At 38.4% G+C, this 23,950-nt stretch overlaps 1 long non-coding RNA gene across 3 annotated transcripts in view; it reads right to left on the reverse strand.

Annotated features, from left to right (window-relative positions):
* Nucleotides 1–23,950, reverse strand: part of LOC116448919 — a 120,494-nt gene that overhangs the window by 60,010 nt on the left and 36,534 nt on the right. For all 3 annotated transcript variants that reach the window (XR_004242159.1, XR_004242156.1, XR_004242157.1), the window contains exons 2-3: nt 17,520–17,589; nt 15,719–15,778 (exon numbers count right to left, since the gene is read on the reverse strand). This is a non-coding gene — a long non-coding RNA (uncharacterized LOC116448919). The remainder of the gene's footprint in view (nt 1–15,718; nt 15,779–17,519; nt 17,590–23,950) is intronic.

Genomic DNA, 23,950 nt, shown 5'->3' on the forward strand with positions numbered 1-23,950 from the left:
ATTTCCCATTTCCTACACACTGAGGGATAGCCCACACTGGGTCCTACCCCACTAAACAAGGCTGTGTTTAGGGAACATCTATCCAACAACTAGGAAAGGGGGTTTATCAGGGTCATCCAGTCATCTCCTTGGCATTTTTTTAACCATGGCATTTTACCACTGCCTTTTTATTTTACTGTCTCCCTAAGTAAAGGAGAAAATAAGAGATATTTTCTCGTGGTTTTAGAATGGCACTTTTTATTATTTATATATAAATACAAACTTACTTGGGTTTATTTTTAGGACCAGCTCTGAATTCAAGGTCTATCCAGGCATTATTTGGACACCCGACAATAAATCCCTGATTCTAGGCTTCTATGTATGTGCAGCACTTTTGCATTAGCTGTAATCCAACCAGCAATAAAAATCATAAATCACCTCTGTGAACACAAAAGTGCTGAGAACATTTGTAAAGGTCCCGAAACTCTCAGATCCAATTCTCATACTAAAGCCTTCCATCACAGATAGGGCATCCCTACTCCTATAATTAAAAGTGCCCACATGTCTTCTCACACCATCAGCCTCCCTCAGTCTATCCACCAGCAGCAATCCTTTTTCAGTGTTTTAACACTGCTGTTAAACAAGATTATCTGTATCAAGGCAGTCTTTGTTCACACCTCACCAAACCCTGCAGCAGGTTCAGCAAGGCAGTAATGCATATGAGACATTGACTCATTTTAAATTATTCTTTGTTAGATAACTTAGCACAGAATCCTCAGTGGACCCTTTTCCAAATAAATTTCTGCACTGAAACTTACCTGGGGATGCTCAAATTCGTAACTGGAGCATTCCATATAAGAGAGAGGAACGTGAAGGCATTAATGTTTTATTTAGTCTGAAATGAATTGTATCAGCTGCAGCTACAGTGACATCAACATCTTTGATTCTTATCTCTCTTTCAATGGCTATAAACTGGTTCATTTCTACTGTTCTACTCTGATTTGATATTTATCTGATCTAGGTTAGAATCTGGCCTAGTGGGATCTTATGAAATGTAAAGCAGCCCAGAATTTGCTCCTGACTGGTCTATTTCTCATGCCACAGAAAATATGCTTATCTTTAGTCAATATATTTCACATTCCTGTAACTTTAATTTATAATTTTAGAGCTTGTCATCATCATTTCTAGCAGCCAAAATGCTTTAGCTATTGTGACACTATTATACTGTTAATATCTTGATGAACTCTTACATCTTATGGTATTGGTTCTATAAAACATGAGGCAAATGGTTGTGACTTGATACTGAGAAAAGCCTGAAAGCATCAAAACATGTGCAAGGAATTAACTCTGTCATGGAAAATAAAAGCTGCCACCCATTACTCCAGACTTACCTGTATCCCTAAATTAGAAAAATCCAGCATATGCATCCCAGTGGGGAAAAAAAATTGAGCATCTTAAGAACAAAATAGAATCCTGCATTTCTAGTTAGTTCCCTGTTCATTTCTGAGTTCATATATACTCAAGGGACTATTTCAGTGTTAAAACATAACTCACTGAAGACACAGGAGATAAAAGAAGCTGAAACATTTTGATGGAATATTTCTCAAAGGGAAAATTTGTTTTTGAAAGTCTCTTTTTAAGCCTGTTTTAAACCTTGAGGTCCTGTGCATTGTGCTTTTCCATATTTTTTTCCCATTTTGATTTTCACTGCTGTTTTTACAGGGTGTGAAGTCTCTTGAGCATTTCAGATCTGCCTTCTTCATCTTTTATAACCCAAGGGCTTAAAACTCTGGAAAGTAAAAAAAAATTTAAAAAATAAAAATGGAGATAGACAGAGGAACAAAAAGGCCACAAGGTGTCTTGAAGAAGGTGGGAAAATAGATTATTATAGAAGAAGGAGAAAGTGGATAATTCCAAGAGAAGTGTGCAGTTACCCACCATTTTCTTCATCCAGAAGCAAAGTATTTAGGGGAAACATTCAGATAAAATCAAATCACGGCTCTGAAGTTTTTTGGGTAGTGGAAACATTTTTATAGACCCATGAAGAGTTCCTGCTATTCCATCTTTTGTGCCTCTAAACCACAAATATCCATACGACTCCCAAACAAAGAAATATAATCCTTCCTTATCATTCACATTTAATTTATGTGAATTTATTAATTTAATTATGCAAGAGCAGCCATAAGCACCTGGCTGGTTGGGAGACTGATGTGAACTGAGTCCCCATCCCTGTGGTTTTGGTATCTTCTCTCTGGGACTCTGAGTCTGGGTTCCCTGGCTCACACCCCACTCCTTCAGCTGGAAATCAGAAGCCTTGGCTTTACTCAGATGTTGAATTTTGGCTATAAACTCCATAGTGAAAAGCTGCAGACCCAGAGATTTTATTACAAAAAGCAGCACTCTGGAATTGCTGCCTCTATGCTGGGCAGCCAAGAACAGGCCTTGAGGGTCTGCAGCCCCTCACCAGTCAGAGATGCTGGATTTTAAGGTTACCCTTTCCTGCAATGCTCACAGAATCCTATTTCACACAGGAACAAACAAGGAAAAGGAACAGGGATATTATGGTATTGGAGTATTTTTGAAATTGTTTTCCCCGGTAGCCTTTTCAAAATACTATAACTTCTAATAGAAAAGAAGAGTTTTTAGGAACCTTAGTTAAAATTGACTAAAATTCCAAAGGCCTAATCTTCAAAAATAATTTGTTACTGCAGCCATCAACTGCTCCTGCTCTTCAGCAATCAGTTTCACTGCAGGTTACTGATACACTGCCTTGATTAAGCTAATGATGAAATGGAGATAGTTTCTTTTCTTGCCTGTACACTTAACTGTAGAAGGAACATGTGATAGCTGTAAATTATTTATTATTTGGAGGGGAGGGGATGGCAATCAGTAACTGCACAGTTTGTACAGATTATTCTCCTCTGCTTTGCTAAGGTCTAATGTGGGCAATATTTGATTACCTGAGGGATCATTTCAAATGTGACTGCAAAAACTATGCAAGACTCAATATGCTTGAAACAGCGTGTCAGCTCTATCAAATCAGCTTTAGGACCACAGCATGAGAAAACTAACATAGGTCTTTCATTATAAGAGTAAAGCAGACTTTCAAAATGGGAAAATTCAGTAGTAATAACCAACAGTTTAAGAGATATTCTCTTCCTACAAACAGACAAATGTCAAAAAGGGATACACAGAACAGGAACATTATGGTAGAAACTATAGAAAGCTGATCTCTTTTATAAATTTTATCTCTTTTTATAAATTTTGAGCCATCAGCAAACATCAGAAAAGCAGAAGTTTTTGCACATCCCACACCCTGATACACAAAGGTCACTGCTCATTTTTACAGGACTGCATGTCCCCCCTGCTCTACCACACTGGATGTTTGGGCAGCCACCCATCCCTGACAGTGGGACCACCTTTCCTCCCAGTAAATTCAGAAATGCAACATGCAACACATTCCCCAGCTAAGGAACACAAGGAAAGCAGCAGCACTCAGTCTCCCATGGAGCAGCTTTCAAGCACGAAAAAATCTTTCCTCTTAATCTTACGGTGAGTTTACTTCTTAGAAAACAGACATAACCAATTTTAATTCCCAAGTTTTCTAATGAAGAACAGATAATGGATAATTCTGGACTAATTCCACTAAGAGGTTGTGTAACTCAGTGGCACACTTCCATATATTCATAAATAATGACTGACAGCATCTAACTAACCCCAGAGGAAAAAGGACAAATAAGTCACCAAGATATTCAGGTTCATTTTCAAATTCCATCAAAAATGCCTATAATGGCACCTCTGTTTACCCAATGACTTAACTATTGTAAATTACACAATTATATTTGTTCATTATTTTTGTTCTGCACCATACCAGTAAAAGAAAACCTGGTTTGCTTACTTAGAAGAATAGCTGAAAAAGTTTACTTGCTTACAGTAGTTAGATCTGAAGGTCTTTCAGGCAGTATATTACTTGAATTCCCAGAAAACAGTGAGATTTTTCCCAAATAATGGAAATCGGAATGAATTTCTATGTTATAAATCAAAATATTTCCAGTCACGTCCTCAAAATGTTATAAGTACATTAGGGTTATAATTCCAGAATATGCTCACAAGAATACATAATTAAATAAATAAACCTGGTAAAAAAATTTCAACTAATACATTTCCAGTGGAAAAAAAATGTTTCAGCACACATTCACAATTTAGTCACCAGGAACACTGTGATTTTTAAAGAATCATTCAGGAGAATGAAGAAAGTCACAGATTTTCATTATTACAATTTCTAAATGGAATATCCTTGCATTCAAAGCCAATTTATTTTTTAAATGTTAATAAATTTGTCCCAGAAAAAAAAAAAATCATATTACCCAGCACAAGAGTTTGCAAAGAGAGTTAAAATTTTCACGAGAATTTCAGACTGAAATGGCTGAATATCACAAGCACACAGAACTGTAATTTTTTGCAACAAGTCATTTCAACAAATTAAAAATAGATTTCAGTCTGAAAACATACAGAAGGTTAAATGAGCAAGTGAAGGGTAAATATCATTGAGCTGCCTCCTCCTGACACACAGGGCAGGGGCATGAGGGTGGCCAAAGAGATTTTCAGGAGTTTCTCTTCCCACATCTGCTGGAAGCAATGCCCTGCCAAAGAACAGAAAGATCTGCACATCCTGTGTCTTCCTGACCCAGTTTATTTTTGAGATAATACCAATTTTTCAGTGTAAAATAATGGGGGATGAGGGAAAGGGAAAGAAAACAAGCCCTTATACTTCAATGCAAGGCTTTCAGGGAGATGTAGCATGAATATTTCATGCTCACAGTCTCATCTATATGCTCAGCTTCCTAGCTGACACTATAGTTTCCATGATGTCCTTATAAAAATGGAAATGAAGAGCACAAATATAAAACCTCGTGGACTAACTTGGTGAAAGTGTTGCAAAAGGAAACCTGCCCGTGAATTAAGTTTACAAAAAGAAATGAAGATGAAAAATTGCAGCAATGTTTAGAGATAAAAAAGGACAATCTAACAGCATATTTAGTTTGGGATAAAAACTGAGAGTTTTAGAGATTTGACTTAAAAAAAGCCCCAAACAAACTAGCAAAACTCCATGAAAAATTGCAGAAAAACAGCCAACAAGACCTTCAGTTTAACATTTCTCAGAGCCTGTCTTTGTTGCACCTACATATTTTTTCTGCTCTGTGTAAAACAGAGTTTGATCTTGGATAACCTGGACAGAAATTAACTTTGATCTGACTGAATCAAGCCTTTCTAGTATGCATAAAAATCAATATACTCCATTTAATTAATAGGAAAATACAACTGGGCTAAAAAATACAGACAATATTAACCAGCAAACACATCCATGTATATACTGCAGAGCTCTGACCAAAAATATTAACTCAGATTTAATTAATGCATATAATGCTTGTATCTGTCTCTGATTTTTCACAGGAAGCATCACAGAATATAATTAATGTTCCAAAAACAGATGCAAGTTCAGAACAGCATTATCTTGAAGAATTTAATTGGTCTTACTTATGTACGAAATACAGCAATACATTTTTTCCAATAAGTTTAAGAATGAAAGACTCTCTTTCCAAATCTAATTATAGATATTTTAAAGGTGAGGCAAAGAGAAGCAGAGATAACACCTGTATTGGAATAAAATATCCCTATTGGTGTATTCAACTCACAGTAATTATCAAATGAGATGAATTCTCAATAAACGGTTAACGGGATGAAAAAAAGCTGAATATTCTTATTGTGGATGCTTCATTGTAGCAATTTAACAGGTCAGTCTCAACGTGACCCTGGAATTAGTGGGACAGATCCTTAAATCAACGCTTGCTGCCACCAGGGTGAGCAGTGCAAACTCAACCAGAGGATGTCCCATAGCTCTGCGTGCTTTTGCCTCTGCTGTGTCAGGATACGAGATTTGTGGGTGCTCTACTCTTTGCCATTGCCTTCTGTGAAAATTATTGCACCCAAGACTGTCAAACCCTGCTTGCCAAGCCTTACCCAACAAGGAGTGATGATTTAGCCACAGCACTATTTACATCTGGACAGTGAAATAACACACTATTCTTTCCAAATCCCTCTGAAATGGTATTTTGGCTTCAGTAGTGAAGGAACAATAACTGTGTTAGAATTTTCCACCAGAAATTTTATACCCCATTCTTTCTTCAAAATACTTCAGGCTACTGGGGTGCCTGTGAAATGGATTGTCCTTGAGAGATGAAAATGGACGTGTAAGCATGGTGTAGCAATGGAAACATAAAGAGCTGTTCTATACTTTAAGATGGAGAGGCTATTCCTGCAGCACCATACCTGGTCTGCACAAATTTTTCTGACAAATTAGAATAATGAAGAAAATTTATTTGGCAGTGTCATGTATAACATAAAAGTGAGAAGTGGGTGGGTTCCTGATCATAAAGAGTTCTTCAGGCAAAGGCAGAAAATTCAGATTTTGAAACCATCAGCCTTTTATGTTTAGATGTAAAGAAAACATATTTTGTGTGGATAATTGACTATTAAATTGGACATACAGGGAGGTTTCAACATTTGATGCCTTGAAAAATCCTCTTTTCTAGCTCAATTAAAAATTATGTTGGTTGAGAGAAGCATAATTTATCAAATTCTAGTGATTCACGCTGAGCAGGTTGTCATGCCAGATTATTTTAGAAGGGCATCTGTCATTTAAGTCTATCAAAACCTCTGTGTCCACGACACACAGATTGAACACTTCACTGAAATGTTCTCATAATGCCATATGGATTCTAGAAATCAGCCTTTGCAGAGCTGTGTCTGATGCTTGACACCTTAAATTCACATTCAGCTGACCTTGGGGTTTCATTTTGTCTAGAACAGAGTTTGACTCACTGACATGGAAAGAGACAAGTCACCATCCTGAAAGGAAAAGCAGAAAAAGCAGTATAGGTGTCCTCTTCATATCCCCACTTCTGCTGAATGTAATTACCTCAGGACTTCCAGATAATTTCAGTAGAGAGCAAAAGAACAAGCTGTCTTAAAAAAAAAAAAAATCAAAAAAGATCTGTGGATCCCTGGGGCTTTTTGGCTTACAAGTGCTTTGATTTATTAAAAGTTATACACATTTACTTGCAAAAGTTCATATTACGACTCCAGGTAAGCCGAGGTCAAGTTGCTCAGGAAGAAATTTGCACTTAAATGAAGCAGCCTTTCAGCCTGACAAAGATGAAGACATTCAGCATTGACGTTTCCCCAGTGGGTCTGGGATCAGGAGTGAGGGGAGAGGCAGTGCCATTTCCAGGTGCCAGGACTGCTCACAAAAGTGAAGGCAGCTTTCTGAGCAAATAATTTCAGTAGAGCAAGAGGGAAAAGAAAACATAACAAAATCCTGACCCAACAAAATATCATCCCACAGGCTGTAGCAAGACCAGAGTATCCAAATCTCACCTGAATGAGGGCACAGAAGAGCAGAGGGAAAAACCCCAACTTCTTCATGTAGGAACTGAATAACTAGCACCATGTATTCAAGAAGGACAGCTTGTGCTATCATAACAGCTTTGAAAATAACTTTGCTTTTAGGAGAGGCACGCAGAAGACTGAAAGGGAGAGTGGGCACCAAAGGACCAAAGTATATACTGTACTAAACCAGAAATGACAAAACCAGCCCCTGACCAATATATTGTCTTTAGAAAATTCCAAGAATCTCTAAGTGCCTATTTATTTCCTCTCTTGATTGCTTAGTTCAATAGACAGAGTACTGTGTGCCAGATAAAACTGTCTCCCACATATCCCTCCTATTAGATAAGAAGAGAAAAGAAAACACAAGGAAAAGGAACAGCAGCATAATGTATAGTTTGAAAAAAATGAAAACTTTAAACTGGCTTTAAAGTACACACCAATGAGACTAAGGAAAAATTCATTATTGTCTGAATGATCAGACCTTTAGTGACCATTCAACAAACTGTGATACCACGAGGGATCCAAAAATACTTCCCTAGGAAAGTGGTTGCTCTTTTCTTTATTCAGCAAGGGGTGATCCCAGCTCACAGTGAGCTGAAGCATTTTGTGTGTGCTTGCAGTGCAGGTCCATGGCAGGGTGAGGGACAGACCCTGGCCTCCACAGCACTTTTCAGGGACACTGTGCACTTTTTACTAAAACACTGTGACAACTAGGAGTCCCCAGTGAACCACAATTGCTTTATACAATCATAGCATACCTATGAAAGGTATCTCAGATAAAAATGCTTTTTCCCCAACAACCTGAAGTTTTATTCCATCATTTGCACCCAAAAAAAGGCACACAGTACCCAGCTAGTTTTCATATTAGCTCAGTATCTGCATTAGACCCCCAGATTGCACCAATGTGTTTGTTCCATATTGTATGAGCTCCATATTCAGACCTAAGCTGCTTAGTAATATTATAACATGATTAATCAATATTGTGTTCCATACTACAACTCTGCATAAACAAACTTTTAAAAATACTGTCTTACTCTAACTACAGTCTCTCATGATACTGTTAGAGGACATAGAAGGAAAACATAGGTGAAAGGACAGCACTTTTTGTTGTAAATTATCTGATCACAGCTCCCCTGTAAATCTGGAAGCTGTACATATTTGTTACACCTGAAAACAGTGAGAAGAAAGCTGTACAGTGCCTCACATCTTCTCTTACCATCAGTTACTAACAATGGATCTCGTTCTGACAATGAGCTGGCTGAGGCTGAGATACTGTACCTCATTATCACACAGAAGTCTCCTGAATTACCTTCAAGATGTGCACGAGGAGTCACAGAGCACATTGGTAATTATTTGTGCCACAGCAGTGCAGTGTGTTTTACAAGGGACAGTCAAGGACTCAAGCAGAATACCTGAAAGGACTTCTTTTGATGTGTTGCCAGTTTAGTTGAATTTAAGAACACATACAGCTAAATAAAAAGTGTTCAATTATCCTATAGGGATTTTATTTTACACTGTGAGAAGATGTGTAATTAGATTCTTGCAATGCCTGACTACACTTTTGGATTTTTCAATTTAGGTTTGATTACCTGATGATTAATAAAATTTCAAATTTCAGTTCTGATCTTCCTCCATAGTTTGCAAATAGGAACAATTTCCATGACTGCAGAAGAACTTCAGCTCCTCCTGAGGAGAGGCAATCACTCCACAGGATTAGGAAAGCAATGCTGCTCACACCCTGCACTGAAAGCAGCTGCATGGGAATTGTCAGGATCACAATCCTCGCTGTTCATGACCTCTCTTTAGTCTGTAAAAGGGATAGGCTACTCACAACTCTAAGCATGCTTCTAGTTTCATTCTGCTTGTGGATGTTCCTCCCTGCGTGCTGGAGATGCTCAGGAGACACAAACCTTTCCTTGAGAATTGTTCCCACTACGAATGTCCCACTCTGTAACCTAAATGCAGAGCTAGAGGGAAGCAGCTGCAGCCCTGCACCAGATGAGCCACAGCCTTCAGAGAAGGAGATGCCTGCTCTAAGGAGCAGCCTTTGGGGCACCCTTATCCACACCACATCAGGAAAATAATAAACTAGTAGTCCAAAAGCAGACAGTTGAAAAATCAGGCTAAGATAACTTACGACTTCAACCACTACACAACCCTCATTAAATTCAGACAGCCAAGGCTGGCTTGGGAGCACCAAAGGATTTAATGTACAGCAAAGGACATATTCCAGCCATAAATACATAAGACAGATGAAAAAAGGACAATCCAGTTAAGGTAGGATGTGCAGAGTGCTGGAGAAAAGATGGTGGCGAAAAAACTAAATGAGCTTTCAGCAAAATTTGAAAGGGGATGTGGTAGACAGGGAGGAGACAAGAGAAATACTGTGAGATAATGATTAATATCAAGGCCTCAAATCAGTAAGAATGGTTCAAGGGAGCATAAAATTCAAACAGATGAATTTATCTGATTTTTGGTCCTCAGTCCATGTGAATCATGGAAAGCAACATAAATTTGACATGGGGAGAAGTAGTACTTTAGAGGGGCAGAAGGAAGACTGGAGGCAAGTCACTGCTCTTTCTAGCATCTATCCAGTAGTTTCCCATTGTTTACAATGTAAAAAAAGCAGCATTTACTGGACTGGATGACAAAAAGAATCTAAATTTTCTGCAGGAAAACAAAGCACTGGAAAGGCTGGATGAAATACAGGGAGACAGCATGGTTCAGCTTAGTTAAAGAATGTACTAGACAGAACTGAGAATATCCTTACAAGCATACGTTGCTCTAGTAAGCTGTGTTGCTTTCATAATTGCAACTAATTTAGGCACTAGAATGTTCAGTCTGAAATTTCTGCTCATCACCATCTATCAAAGCCTCTTCCCCTGTCCCCCAGAGCCTGGCTGCAAGGCTCAGTGCAAAGTTTACCTCCAAGCCAAAGTCAATGGAAAAGAAAGTCCCACTGTGCTGTGAAAAAGAGCAGCAGATCATTCCTTCTTTAAAATAAGCACTACTTTATGCTGGCTGCTGTGGCTTTGTTTTCAAATTTAGCCAATCACCATAGAAAAGAACAATTAGGAACCTTTCAACTCAGAAAATGGAGCACAAGCAAGGAGTTTTTGGATATTACCACAGGTTAAATTTAGTTTTCCAAGAGACATCCTAATTTTAGTTATATTTTTTTTTCCTCCTTATAATATTTACAAGGCTTTTGCAATGGTGCCAGACTTCTATCTGAGCCCCCTACATACCAACAGAGATTTGAAATGTGAAGGATGGGAATGGAGCATGACAGAGACACATCATTCCAGGGGTAACTGCTGTGGAAGAAGCATGTGGCAGAGCAAGAATGATATTCAATTTACCAACTGTCAAAGAATTTGCTAAGGAACACATAGATGAACATAAACACCCAGCAACATCCCTGAAACTTGCAGTGCTTGGAACAGCAATGTACCATTAGTAAAAAACAACAAAGCAAAAGCATGAAAGACAAATCCTCCCTAGCATGTTGCCTCTTTCAGAAGACTGGTTCTCATTATGTTGAGCCTTCTGTTCCCAAATTCAGAACCTGAAAAAGCTATTTTGAGTATAAAAAAGAAAAAAGGACTGTGTTTTTCGGCTTAAAGATGATGAATGCATCATTTGCTGCTAGAGGTAATGAGGATTTCAGTTGCTTTTGGCCCCTGTAGGATTTTCTGAGCTTTGCCAAAATGAACAAACAACAACCTGTATTAATGAACAACTCCAAAGGCTTGGATAAGATGCATAGCTCACATTCACATGGAGTTCACTATTGTAGCACCATAAATTGTATGTGTTGTGTGTAACAGATTTAGGTGGCAAACAGGTGTGCTCTAATGCAAGTTTAGCTCTCTCTGTACCATAATTCTGCAGGATAAAACCAGAAACCTTTGGCTGAAGGACAGATTGACGCACCTTCACCTCTTAAAGTTACTGTAGCGCACACCATGCTCCTCCTCCTCATGGCTGCAGCTTCCCTTGGCAGTGGAGGAGATGCAGGCAGGGCACAGAAAGCTCAGCACATGCAGTGCCCTGCACAGGGTCTGTAAAGGCACCCAGGCCATGCCATGGAAGGTTTCTCCCATCTGCAGAAGGTTCATCCCTTCTGCTGCAGCACTTCTGTCACAGCTGGAGGGGTTGCAGGCTCGTGTAGCCAGACCTCTGTGGCACGGGGCACATGTGAAACACCTTGCGAAGAACAGAGCCTGCTTTGCACAACTTAGAGCACAGCACCATGGCTAGATGTGCTTTAAACTACCCTTCATGGGAACTGGTGAATGTAAAAGATATTAATGTTACCTGTGTACACACACAAGAATATCCTTATGAAACAAGGTGTAACACAGCAGCAGCAGTGCCCAAACAAAGCAGGGTCTGTGGCTGCTTTTACACAGAGCTGAGTGAACCTGTTTGAAAAGGATAGAGCCAAGGACCTGGGGAGAGGAGAAAGCCAAGGACATTGGAAAATGCAGCAGTTGGATTGTGGCCCAAAGCAAACTTCCATGAGATGATTTCCAGCATAATCACCACCTGAATGATGAATGACGAGCAGAGCCCCACCTCCTCCTGCATTCAGAGGAACAACACTTGGTCTCTGCAAGAGTGTTACCCCCTGTGGTTAGCAGGTGGGGAAACACCCAGGCACCAAGTTTCAGCACTAATTTTTATAACTAGAACAATCCTGTAGGTCCTGCCTTTATGCTGATAGCAGTGTCTAAGAGCGGGTGTGAAGTGTACAAAACATGTCCATGAGAGACACTGCAACTTCCCAATTCCCCATCCTCCTGGCATGGTGGGGTGCAGTTTCTTCAGCCTGCAAACAGTACATGAATCTTTCATCTAACCATCCTCTGGTTATGCCACGGTCAGAACTGCATCTTACCAACAGTGGGATGAGATCAGTCACCTGAGAAAGGGCAGCTGTGCACCTAGCAGAGTAAAAGTCAGTGACTCAGAAAAGGTGAAATAAAACTATTATCCACCCCATAGAGAGAAAGGCAGAATTCTGATGTAATGATAGTTCTTCATGCACAGTGCTCTTGAACTGAGTCCTTGCATGACAGGCAACCAGATAACTTGGAAGCAAATCAAGCCCAGAATACTCCTCTTTATTTTTTTTAAAGACACTTATTTTGTATAGTACCACGAGAAAAATTTATGTCCCACTTCTCTCCCCTTATTTTCATGTGATCAACTGGAGTTTTTTATTTTGGGGAGGGGAACAGAAGGAGAAGGAGGTGGCTGATGGGTTAGTAATTTACAGATCCGTATTTCTTTTATACTGCAAGTATGTTCCATTTGTTCTGAAAATATGTAATGATCTAAAATGGGGACAATTTTAATGAATTGGATTCATAATATTTCATATCTTGCTGCCAGACTCTTAGTCAATCAAACTAATGTTATAAAGGAACAGCCAACAGCCAATTTTGACATCCTTTAAGCAGGTCAGTTATAAGCCAATTAGCTCTACCTACTTGGTCTCCAAGGTCTGAATAAAATATAGCCCATTTTGATTAGAAGCACTACTCCCACCAGTGTGCACATGTCTTAAAATAGACTGCAAAAATACTGGAAGCCCCATGGAATTGTTAGAGGAAGTCTCGATCCTACTGAAGTCAATTACTGTAATACAATCTCTCCTGACTTCTCACAGATTACGAGAGCTCCCAGATTCACACAGTGTCGTTCCAGTTTTATTGGATTGCAGAAAAAACTAAGTGCTGCATTCATTAGAGCCCTTCCATCTGCTGAATACAACTTTTCTGCAACGTAAGACAAATTGAAAGCATCAATCCTGAATTCCAGCAAAATTCCTGGAGAACTAACTTCAGCAAAAGGAAATCAAACAAAATTGCATTTATTTGCACCTCACATTAATTTCCCCTGTTTATTTTAACACAACTTTCACATTAGTAATAACTGTCAGATCCTCCTTGACTGGTTTGACAAGAAATACAGTTATTAGAACTGGGTTAAATAACACTAATCAAATTATTTCTAAAATGAACTTTGCATTAACTTGAATGTATAAATTTTATTTTATTAATTAGAAAATATTTTTTTCTTGTTAATCATGTAATGTTTAAGAGCTGAGAAATATATGGATGTTTCTTTTCCCAAGAATCTCCTGCTTTACATTCCTTAAAAAATGGGTGGATTTTTTCATTATTTGTCCCACTCTTCACTAAAATATAATCATATTCTTTGGAATCATACTGATGAGTAGGGAATGCTAGAAAATTCTTGTTTTCTAGTAATACACTTAAAAGGACTCTACACGTAACATATAAGGAGTATTCAGATTTTTGTTTGTTTTCCTTGTTTCTGCATAAGCCAAATTCCCAAATAACAGAACTTTCTGAAACCACACCAGCAGCAAAACCATTTTACTTTGTTTCACAACATGTTTGCTACTGTAATCATACAGTCAGTGAAAAAATTAGGAGAAAAGAGGTGAAAAATAAATAAAGAAAGAAAAAGAAAAGAAAACAAGAGAAAGATGTATGGCTAATAATCCAAGGGCACAAGAAGTAGTAAGAACAGGCTACAGAACCATTTAGAACTGTCAAAAAAGCACATTATGAAAAGCTAGAGGGGCCTGACACCCAGGTATAGGCAATGGCACAAGCCATATGAAGCCAGATGGATTCCAGCCAGGCTGGCCTGGCCAAATGCACAAAGACATAACATGAGTTTGAATCCAACCTAAGAGGATTTCGTTGACAGGAACTGGAATTAAGATCATACAAAACAACAAAAATGTAATATTGAGGGTTGTAAAATTTACTCATGCTCAGGAATATAAATAAGCTGTTCTAGAGTAATTTAAAACAAAGATATAACTGTTTCTTACCGTGAATAAAGAAATATTGAAACCCCTTACCAAGGAACAAAAATACAACTTCCTTGATTTAATGGTTAATTATACTGAACCTAATTATTAAAATTCTTGATAACTGATGCAGTAGAAGCAATTGTATCTGCCTTCTGAAAATAAAAATCTGTCAAACTTTTTCTGTAATACACCACTTTTTCAATTTTCAGATGATTGCCTGTCCTATGTCCATTACTCTCCTGCATTTCCACTGAGCTTTAATTAGAGTTTAAGTATGTCTTGATTTGCTTATTAAACATCATAAGCAATTTAAAAGAAAGGGTCCTAATTTTAAATATGCAGGAAATCAGGAAACTGCATTTAACTTATTTCAAAAAACACAGAATTAAATCAAGTAATGTATTTTTTAAGAGAAAATTTCTGATCATTTTAAGGTATAAATTAATTTTTTACTGAGGCTGGGAAAAGTCTGACCTGTTCTTGAAAATGAACCTAGGGAGCAAAGGGAATATCAACTACAGGAGGGCATATGTGTAATTTGCAGTCCAAGGTGCTTGTACTCTAATGGGTACATAAAAGGTGGAATGGCTGGAAGTTGTTCACACAGGCATGATCATTATTTCCATCCCAGAGGGACTTTCTTCAGAAACTTATCCTGCCTGTCTACACCAGCACCTTTGGTCTACAGCACTTATTTAACTTGAGGATAAAACTAAAGTCACTTGCAAGCCCTCTATATGGATAAATGCATACATATTCTAATTCTTCTTCCCTGCTATGGAAATGTGAGAAATGTGTGCACTGGGTTTTTTTCTTAGCAGGACAATTTTTGACATCTCACAAGTTGCTTTTTGGTAATGTCAGAGCAAGGGATCTGTGGAGAAGGAGAGTTAATACAGGTGGCCTTTTTTTCTAAAAGGTTATTCATTATGGAGAAGTGCAACCAACATGTTTGTGCATTTTTCATTGAAGAATCTTTCCTATTTCCTTTTTCTTACAAGCAGCTGTCATAGCATAATTTCATTACGTAATCAGCTTTTCTCTACTCACACACAGTCAACAGACATTGTAATTGCTGGTTACAGGCCTAATATGGGAAAAAAAATAACCCTGGAATCAGAGAAATGGCTTAAAAGGAAATATTTCACATGAAAACAAAATGACATTCTTAGAGAGTGACAGAACATTCAAAATTTGATACTTCAAATTAGATACCCAGTCCCCCTACCTATGAAATGTTATGCAAGAGTTTAAGTGAACAGCTCCAATCAGTCCAAAATTAAATATCCTTAGCTTTTGCAGAGCTGGGGTTGTGTTCTACTGTTACATAACTCCATAAATTACTTGCTTTTTGACAGTCCTTAAGTCACTCCTTTTGGTATCTGAATGTAGCTACAGGCACATAAATTTGAAGGTGTGATAATAGATTACCTAAGGCCAGACAGTGAATCAATGTCTAAGTCAGAAGAGGAAACCAGGAATCCCAAGTACCTGTTGAAAGACAAGGTGACACTGCTCAGTGTAGAGAAAAACTATTTCATTTGCAGCCCATGCAAATATAAAGCAATTATGCTCCCCAAACTGGAGTTCTCTCCTTGAGATAATCTTAAACACATTGTGTATTCCTTTACCATCATTCTTAGAGAGGTAGGTGTGAAAGGATTAAAAGCACAAAAAGCCAAACCTGAAACTCAAAGCATTCTTCACCAGGATTAAATCACTAATTGCTTGCACATTTCTTGCAATGGTCCTAATTACACTGTAAATAAGACTAGGTACAGGATCAGCTGAATTACTTAAACCATTTAATTACCCTGAAAAATGCTTATAAGCTAGTCTATAGGAAGCCAACAAAGTGGCTTTGCAATTAGTGCAGAAAGTTGAAGTCTAAAGTTGTACCAAAATAACTCCCCATATGGAAAATTTCATATTTGGAATAAATGTGGTGCAAAATTTTGGGGCTGTCGAGGTGAGGGCAGGTTATGAACTACTTTTTACTTTTATGAACTGCAGAAAAACTATTTTAAAGAGTTCAGTACCTCTTTCCCCACCACTGCAACAATTATTCCCCCAAAAGCATCAATGGCACTAGGAAACCAGAGAGCTGGAAAGTATATGGCAGGGAATCCAATAGCTTCAAGGACCCTAAAACCTACCAACATTAGAAATTTGTCAGAGGTTCAGTGGGTTTCCACATGCTTCAGTTTCAATGAACCTTCTTTTTCAATAGAAGCAAAAGCCTTCAGAAAATTTCCAGCTAGATTAACGAGAGCTGCTCCTTGCTTTTCAGATAGAATATAAAGTCACTTTAAGAGCATTTAAAACTGCTGTGGCTCATTGTCTTCAGCTGGGGCAATGTGAACTGTGAAGTGATAAAACCTGGTCACTGCCTGAGCCTGAGCAATGAACTTCTGTGAGAGCTCAGACACTATTTCTTTGGTGAGATGAGAAAAGGAAAAAAAAAAAAAAAAGGAAAATTAAATAAATTTAAAAAAAAGTATTTTCCACGTCTGAATATCCCAAATGTTTCTAGCCTCCTTTGGGTCTGAAATTGCTCATTCTCAAGTCAGACCTATGACCCTACATTTTTTAGCCCATGATTCTTGACAGCATCTGGTGCTCCCACGACCAGGAAATATTTCTGGATGTGGAAATGAATAAGACATACTTAAGATGCCAAAAGACCTTTTTTGGCACTCATAGAACATCTCAAATAAGTGGAACAGTGATTTTTACATAATGCTGAAACATCATTTCTTTTTTGTGCGCTGCATTATGTATTTCCTTTGGTATCTGATAATAGCTAGAGACTGGTAAGCTAACTAAATACCAAGTCTTTACAGAATTCAGTAGGCTCTCGATACATCCCAGGAGAGACATGGAAAATAATGCTTCACCTTCTAGAAAACTTAATGCAGTCTGCAAGGTAGGACATTCCAGGTACGATCTCTGCATTCCAAAGCAGCACATTTGCACATGAGGCACCACCTCTGATAGAGCACGAGCAGCCTCAAGGTTAAACAACCCCGATGCTGAGAGCTGAGGCAATGGCTATGAATTACAGCTGGAGCCAAGCCGCACTTCCCTGGAAGTGAACTGGTGGCCCTCACGAACACAGAGCACTGAAACAAATCAATTGTGGAATAATAATACTGTTTCTGCAATTTCTAAACTTCTCTAAATTCATAATGGATAAATTTTCATCTTGTAGAATCAATGAAAAAGGACTCACCATGTTTTCTTGGAAGAAGAAAGGAGTGATGTTTTCTTGGAAATTATGTCTCTTACCATCTTTGGAAAGCCTAGGCAGGTTAAACAAAAGTAGTGCACCGTGTTAATCAGTGCCTGACCAGGAGCAAAGGCAACATCATCCTTCTCAGGTGGGAATAAAAGTCTAAGAACATTCTACAGTGGCAAAATGTAAATGAACATAGAAACATCAGATGCTCTGAGGGCGGGCACACCTCTGCTATGGAGACAGGCTGTGAGAGTTGGGGTTGTTCACCTGGAGAGGAGAAGGCTCTGGGAGAAGCTTTTAGCACCTTCCAGTACCCAAAGGGGGATACAAGAGAGCCAGAGAGGAGCGTTTGACAAGGACATGTACTTATAGGATAAAGGAGTTTCAAACTGGCAGAGGGCAGGTTTAGATTAGATATTAGGAAGAAATTCTTCCCTGTGAGAGTGGTGAGGCCTGAGAGAGTCACGTGCATGCTGAGTTTAGCCATTTTAAATGTGCTAATTTCCAGTTTAGAGCAGCAAACAAATTGGATGGCTCCTATTTGAACACTTCCCCTTAAGAGATTTGTCAGGTTTGGACTGAGTCCTCAGAATACACTGGGACTCCCACCAATGTAAGCTGCATGTGCAAACTGAAGGCAGCTCATGGTCCTGTGAGATAAACTGCTTGCCCTTTTATATCCTGCAGCACATAATTTAAAAAAAAAAAAAGATCTTCTTTGCTTATTGCAATTCAAAACTGCAGTGTCCATAACATTTGAATCACATCTTGTTGCTAATGCTACTTATAATTCCATACTATCAGTAGTCCTATTTTAATGATTCTACTTTGATAACAGCCAAACTTCTTGACCTCAGCCATGAGATAGTGAAGTACCTCATACATATGTGAATACTCCAAGGCATCAGGTACTTCAGAAAGGCCAGGGGAAAGTGGTATTTGGATGATGACTGTGGCTCACGTGGGAACCCATCATTCCCTAGAAGAACATAAAGATGAAGGCAAACCTTAAGGCACAACAGAGAATTTGCAGTTCCTGTAAGTTCTTTACCTCAAAAAACAAAAACCCTAAAAAATCAACAACCCAAACCAAATATAGATCCTCATTGCCAATAACATGATGTAGTTGTCAACAGAGGCTTGTGCTAGATGCAGCCATCAACCAACTGCACTGGAACTGTTTGAGAGCAATCACCTGCCCTGCTCAGCAGGAGCACACCCACAAGCCTGACAGTAGAAAATACAGAAAGCAGCAAAGAAAAAGAGGTGTGAATAAATCTTTCATCCTGTTAATCCCGGTAGATATCCAGTAGAAATGTGGAAACTCAGAACTAAATTTGGTTATAAAGACTGCTTTCTATATCCTAGACAAATATCTAAAGGCTAACACATATACTTGTGTTTTTTGAAAGCAGCATTGTGTGGTCTCAGGAGATTGCAGCATTTAAATGTGGAGCATTTAGCTTTACAACTAAAAGTCAGAACAGGTCATGTCCATAGAGCCCAGTTTTCAGAAAAACAGGTATTCAGCACTTCCAGTAAATAAGGCACAGTTCAAAGTATCAGATCCCAGCCATTGGTAGTCACATCAGGAAATCCTGGCCTAAATATTCATCAAGGTAACTAAGGGTCTGCTCCATTATGATTCAATATCTGGTGCCTTTTCCAACCATCAGAAGGAATGTTCAAAATGTCACCTACGTCAAATAAGTTCCAAATGATTTGGAAACTGGGGAGAACAACTTGAGTGACCTGGAGGAGCGGGGATTCTGTTTTTAAATGTGATGACTGCAGCTGCCATTTGCTCTCTAGATCTTCCATTCAAATCCAAAGTCAGTCATACAATGGACTTCTATGGGGTGGGCTCTGACCTACCCATGTCTCAAGTACCAGACATCTTAAACAGCAACACAATTTCATGAACAGCAAGAATCCAGATAAATTTACATTAACTTCAGATAAAATCCTCTTATAAGCCAAACACCAGCTCTTATGGGATTTGTTCACCGCCATTGCTAGAATGTCCTGTAACATGCACCCTGACTCTGGCTGTGCAAGCTAAATTTGCTGTGATTAGTAGGGCTGAAAGAAAAACGACTGCACTAATATTCAAGCTGTTTGAAGAGAGGTTTACTGCCCCCAAAAGAATCATTTAATTATAACACACCATTTTCTTTAGATCTACATATAAAAGAGTTAATTTGCCTAAGCATGCACCAATGGGGCTAATGGATAAAGGTTTTTATTAGGGATGTGCCAAATGGTTCAATAGTTATTTGAATACTGTAGAGACCTCTCAAACATGTAGCTTTGGTGTGCAATAATTCTGTTCAATTAATGGGTTTATTTCCTTCACAGATATCCTTTCAGAAGTGCTTCATCATCCATGCAGTGCTGTTCAGAGACAAGCTGTAAACATTTTCTCTTTACTGGTACGTTCTAAGGATATGATGCTGTTCTTTCACACTGCTGTACTTGATACGGGAAGAAACCTGCAGAGGAATACATAAAAAATGCTGTACAAATTCTCTTTGGACCCGAGTTAATTGGTGATAATATTGTTGCAACCAAAGAAATCACATCAGCTTTCAAACAGTCTCTAGCACTCTTTTCTCCACTTCAGCTCTACATGGCAGAAGGTGGCACACTCAGCATCTCTTCCAGCTTTAGTTTCCACAGACAGCCATTAATATGACTCTAAACCTCCTAAAGCAAATGCAGCTCTGGTAGCTGTGCATTACTGCTGAACCAGCACACCTCCACATTAATCTGAAGTTTTAATAGCTGTAATAAATTAAAGTAATAAATTAAAAAAAACAACAAAAGAAGTCTTTCTTCACCAAACCCACACAATTAAAGGAAGGCACAGCACTGCCCAATGAACAAATTAGCAGACATCACTGAAGTAAAACTCTTCCCTGAGTGGTCTCCTCGGCTTGTTGTTTCTGCCAATTGTTTCTGAACCCTCTTCCTTTAGTTCTTCTTTCCCTTCAATCTGAACTCTAAACAATTCCATCAATAGGGCTGGGAAAAAATGACAGTCTTGATAAGGCCATTGCTATCCAGCTGTCAGCTGTCCTTGAATGGTCTCTATCTCTGCCTTTAGCCTTTATCCAGGTGGTTTATTCGAATGCTAGAGAGCAGCATTTGTATGAACAGACCTTCTTAGATGGTCTTAAGGTCCACAACTTCAAAAGTGTTTCAGTGCCTATCTATCATTGGAAAAAAAGTCTGGTAAATATTTATGCAAAGCTGTCTCCAGGAATTATTTATTAAAAATCTTTGCCTGTGTTATATTACAAAGATGTATTAAATCTTTATGTAAAAATATTTTTTCTATTCAAAGGGAGTTTAGTTAAACTTATAATACCTGTGAATTATCTGCTCTGAGTTTAAGTTACATTTGTCATGATTTTTCTTAGCTTTCAAATGGAGTTGCAAGTAAGCAACATGAAATGCTGCATGAGTTGCAACATGTATTGACAGAGAATATGAACATCTGAATAGGAGAAAAGTTTGAGATTCTCTCCAGGATAATAATTCTATCTCATCAATCATAGGCATCATGGCTCCAATATTACCTTAAATTAAAAAATAAAAATAAATCATTAACTTGGGAATAAATATTTCTAAAATTAAAGGCTGTGGGTTCCCGTATCTATACTCCCGCGCCTTCCTCTCCCTTGCTGTTTTTTGGCTGTATGATCACCTAGCCAGCAAGTATCTCATTTTCTGTGCTGTACTACAGTTCCTGCCTTCGATACAGATGCTGAGAGACACTGGCCTCCTGCGAACAGGGAAGGGACTCTGCATTTGCACAAGGCTCCTTGCCAGCATTTTCCCTCTCTGAAACACCCTGGCAGTATTTTTAATTTGATATTGTGAAGCAAACTTCTCATATTCTTCAACAATTAGCAACATAATGGAGGTGATGTAGACATGTCTAGCTAGCTGAAGTCAGTACCTCCACTATTGTGTTTTGGTCTCTTTGTTTTTCCCCTCTTTTTATTCCTTATTTCTCCATTTCTGAGAGTTTGGGTCCTTTTCTCCTGCTATAAGCACAATAACAAAAGGAGGGCAGAAGTCATTAATACAAAAGAGCATAAAGATTACAACACTTACATGGTGATATTTTTACAGTGGCCAAGTGATTACCTAATGACATCTCCAGAACTTCCAGAGGTTCCACCAGTCAGGGTCACGAGACAGGTTTTACTTTCTTCAGCTATCCAGGGTAGAAAAGGTCCACAAAGGACGCACCTTGCTCTTTCTCTACTAATGAACTTTGCAGCTTGAGATAGAGGAAAAGTACACAGGTTCTGGAGACTGAAACTAATCATCAAAATAATACTTCTGAAATTGTTTTCCTAAATTAAGCTATAAAAAGACATAGATACGACTTTGTCCTGTTCACCCTTCCTAGTAAGGATCTTTTATTTCCTAAACAACAGGGGCATCATATTTAAACACAGCAACTCTTTCAGCAGTTGGAATTGAATACCATTGAATACATTGACCTTTACAAAGATTTAAAAATAACCTTGAATGTTGTCTTGCATTAGCTTTCATTATTATTCAATTGCATCTGATGAGCTGGCAGTAATTTCCACTTCTGGTTGCTATTGTTTCTTGTGGAAGAAACACCTTCTCATATCCACAGGGCAAACTATATATGGAAAAGTGCACAAAAGCCTCCCTGATAAAATTCAGAGAAAATATGTTGGTGCAGTGTCTGTCTGGGGCACTGGTCAGAGCAGCATCTCATTGACCCACCATCAATACATTAAACACATTTCTGCAAATTTCTCCTATTTTTGTCCTCATACCACCCAATATTTTTAAGAGAATTTATTTAATCAGAGACATATTTTCTACATACACAGAATTCAGCTACGTGCTTCTGGAAAAACAACCCAAACACAAACAGCTGAAAATTACCATAACTCAAATCCTTTCAAGATTTGTTGTTTTAGGTAGACATACAAGACTGGTTTCCCCTTTGTCCACTTGTATGGGTAACACCTGTTTTCTCACCTTCATTCTACTTCTACTTGCACCACACCACATCAAAGTAAGTTTACAAGTAAGTGATATATATTGCTCTGACCTACTCGTTAGTCACTTAAACACCTCAAGGATCAAGGACAAAAGCAGACTATTTTAAAAAGCAAAACACAGGGTAAGAATGCCCATTGTTTTCATTCCATCAACAGCCTCAGTGATTTACAAAACCTGATGTGTGTCTCAAAGAAATGGTAATTCCCCTCCAATGGTAACTCCCACCCAGGTATCCCACCTTTCTTGGGCAGATGTCCAAATATCCGCCAGGAACGTGACAAGTCCTGCACAGTTGAAACCAGACTAGCAGTAAGGAGGCTCAAATAGTCTTTCTTGGGACCCTCCCTGACCTTTACTTTGCTCCTTACAAGCCTTGCAGTATGATATAAGGAAAGCTATAGGCTTTTAATTATATTTTGAATGTTATGCTGCTACAACTGTTATGAGGTACTGTCATTTTTTTTGAGTCAGCTAGACTCTCTGTGGAGAAATACATGGTAGGAAAATGCAGCTTCATTGACATGAATCCATTCACAGCCACATTTTAAATCCTTGATGAAAAGTGTGATAAATAAATATTTTTTAAATAATGCAAAAAAGAAAAAATGTTGACTTTTTCAATTTCTTGTTCTTTTGTTTATAATTTTAAGTAAAAACAAAAGGTGGAAAGCACTAGTTTTTCTTTACCTGCTAATGTATGTTGCAAGGATGCAAATGATGGTTCCAAAGTTATATTTACCTCCCTGGTGTAAACAAAGTAAAGTAATTGCAGGAAAATGGATTTTCCTCTACCAACACAGTCTAAGTTCTGAATTCAGTAAGACTCTTGCAAACAACCCGAGTGGTCTGCACTAAGACCTTAGCAGATCCCCCAGGCTTAGTCTTGATTCAACACAGATATTTTCTTATTTGCCCACATTCACAAAGAGGAGAACTTCAAATATAAGTAAACATTCATTTTTATAAACTGCTTTTATTAATAATTCATTACACTGCCATCAGTTACTTAATAATTCTTTTTAAACTCCTATTGTGATGATGTGAAGCTAGTAATAAAAGTTTTCTTCCTTCCAACAGTGCTCAGAAAAATAATTATTCTCTCCTGGTAGCACCCAGCCTCAATATTCCATTTTTGTTTAATACCTGGCCTGCAAGAGAACATGCAACAGCCAGGTGGGAGAAGGCCTTTCTGCAAAAGCCCCATTCCTATATTCAATTTTCATTGAATAATGATCCCACTGGAGCACAAAATGTTCTGTTCTTTGTAGCTACAAAATAAATTGGGAAACAAATGCTTCATTAGAGGAGGAACTCGTTCAACTGGTGCCAGTTACACTGAAGAGCCATCTTTGCCCCACTGTTTTACT

The sequence above is a fragment of the Corvus moneduloides genome, chromosome 10 (genome assembly GCF_009650955.1).
Source record: "Corvus moneduloides isolate bCorMon1 chromosome 10, bCorMon1.pri, whole genome shotgun sequence".
Taxonomy (NCBI): Eukaryota; Metazoa; Chordata; class Aves; order Passeriformes; family Corvidae; genus Corvus; species Corvus moneduloides.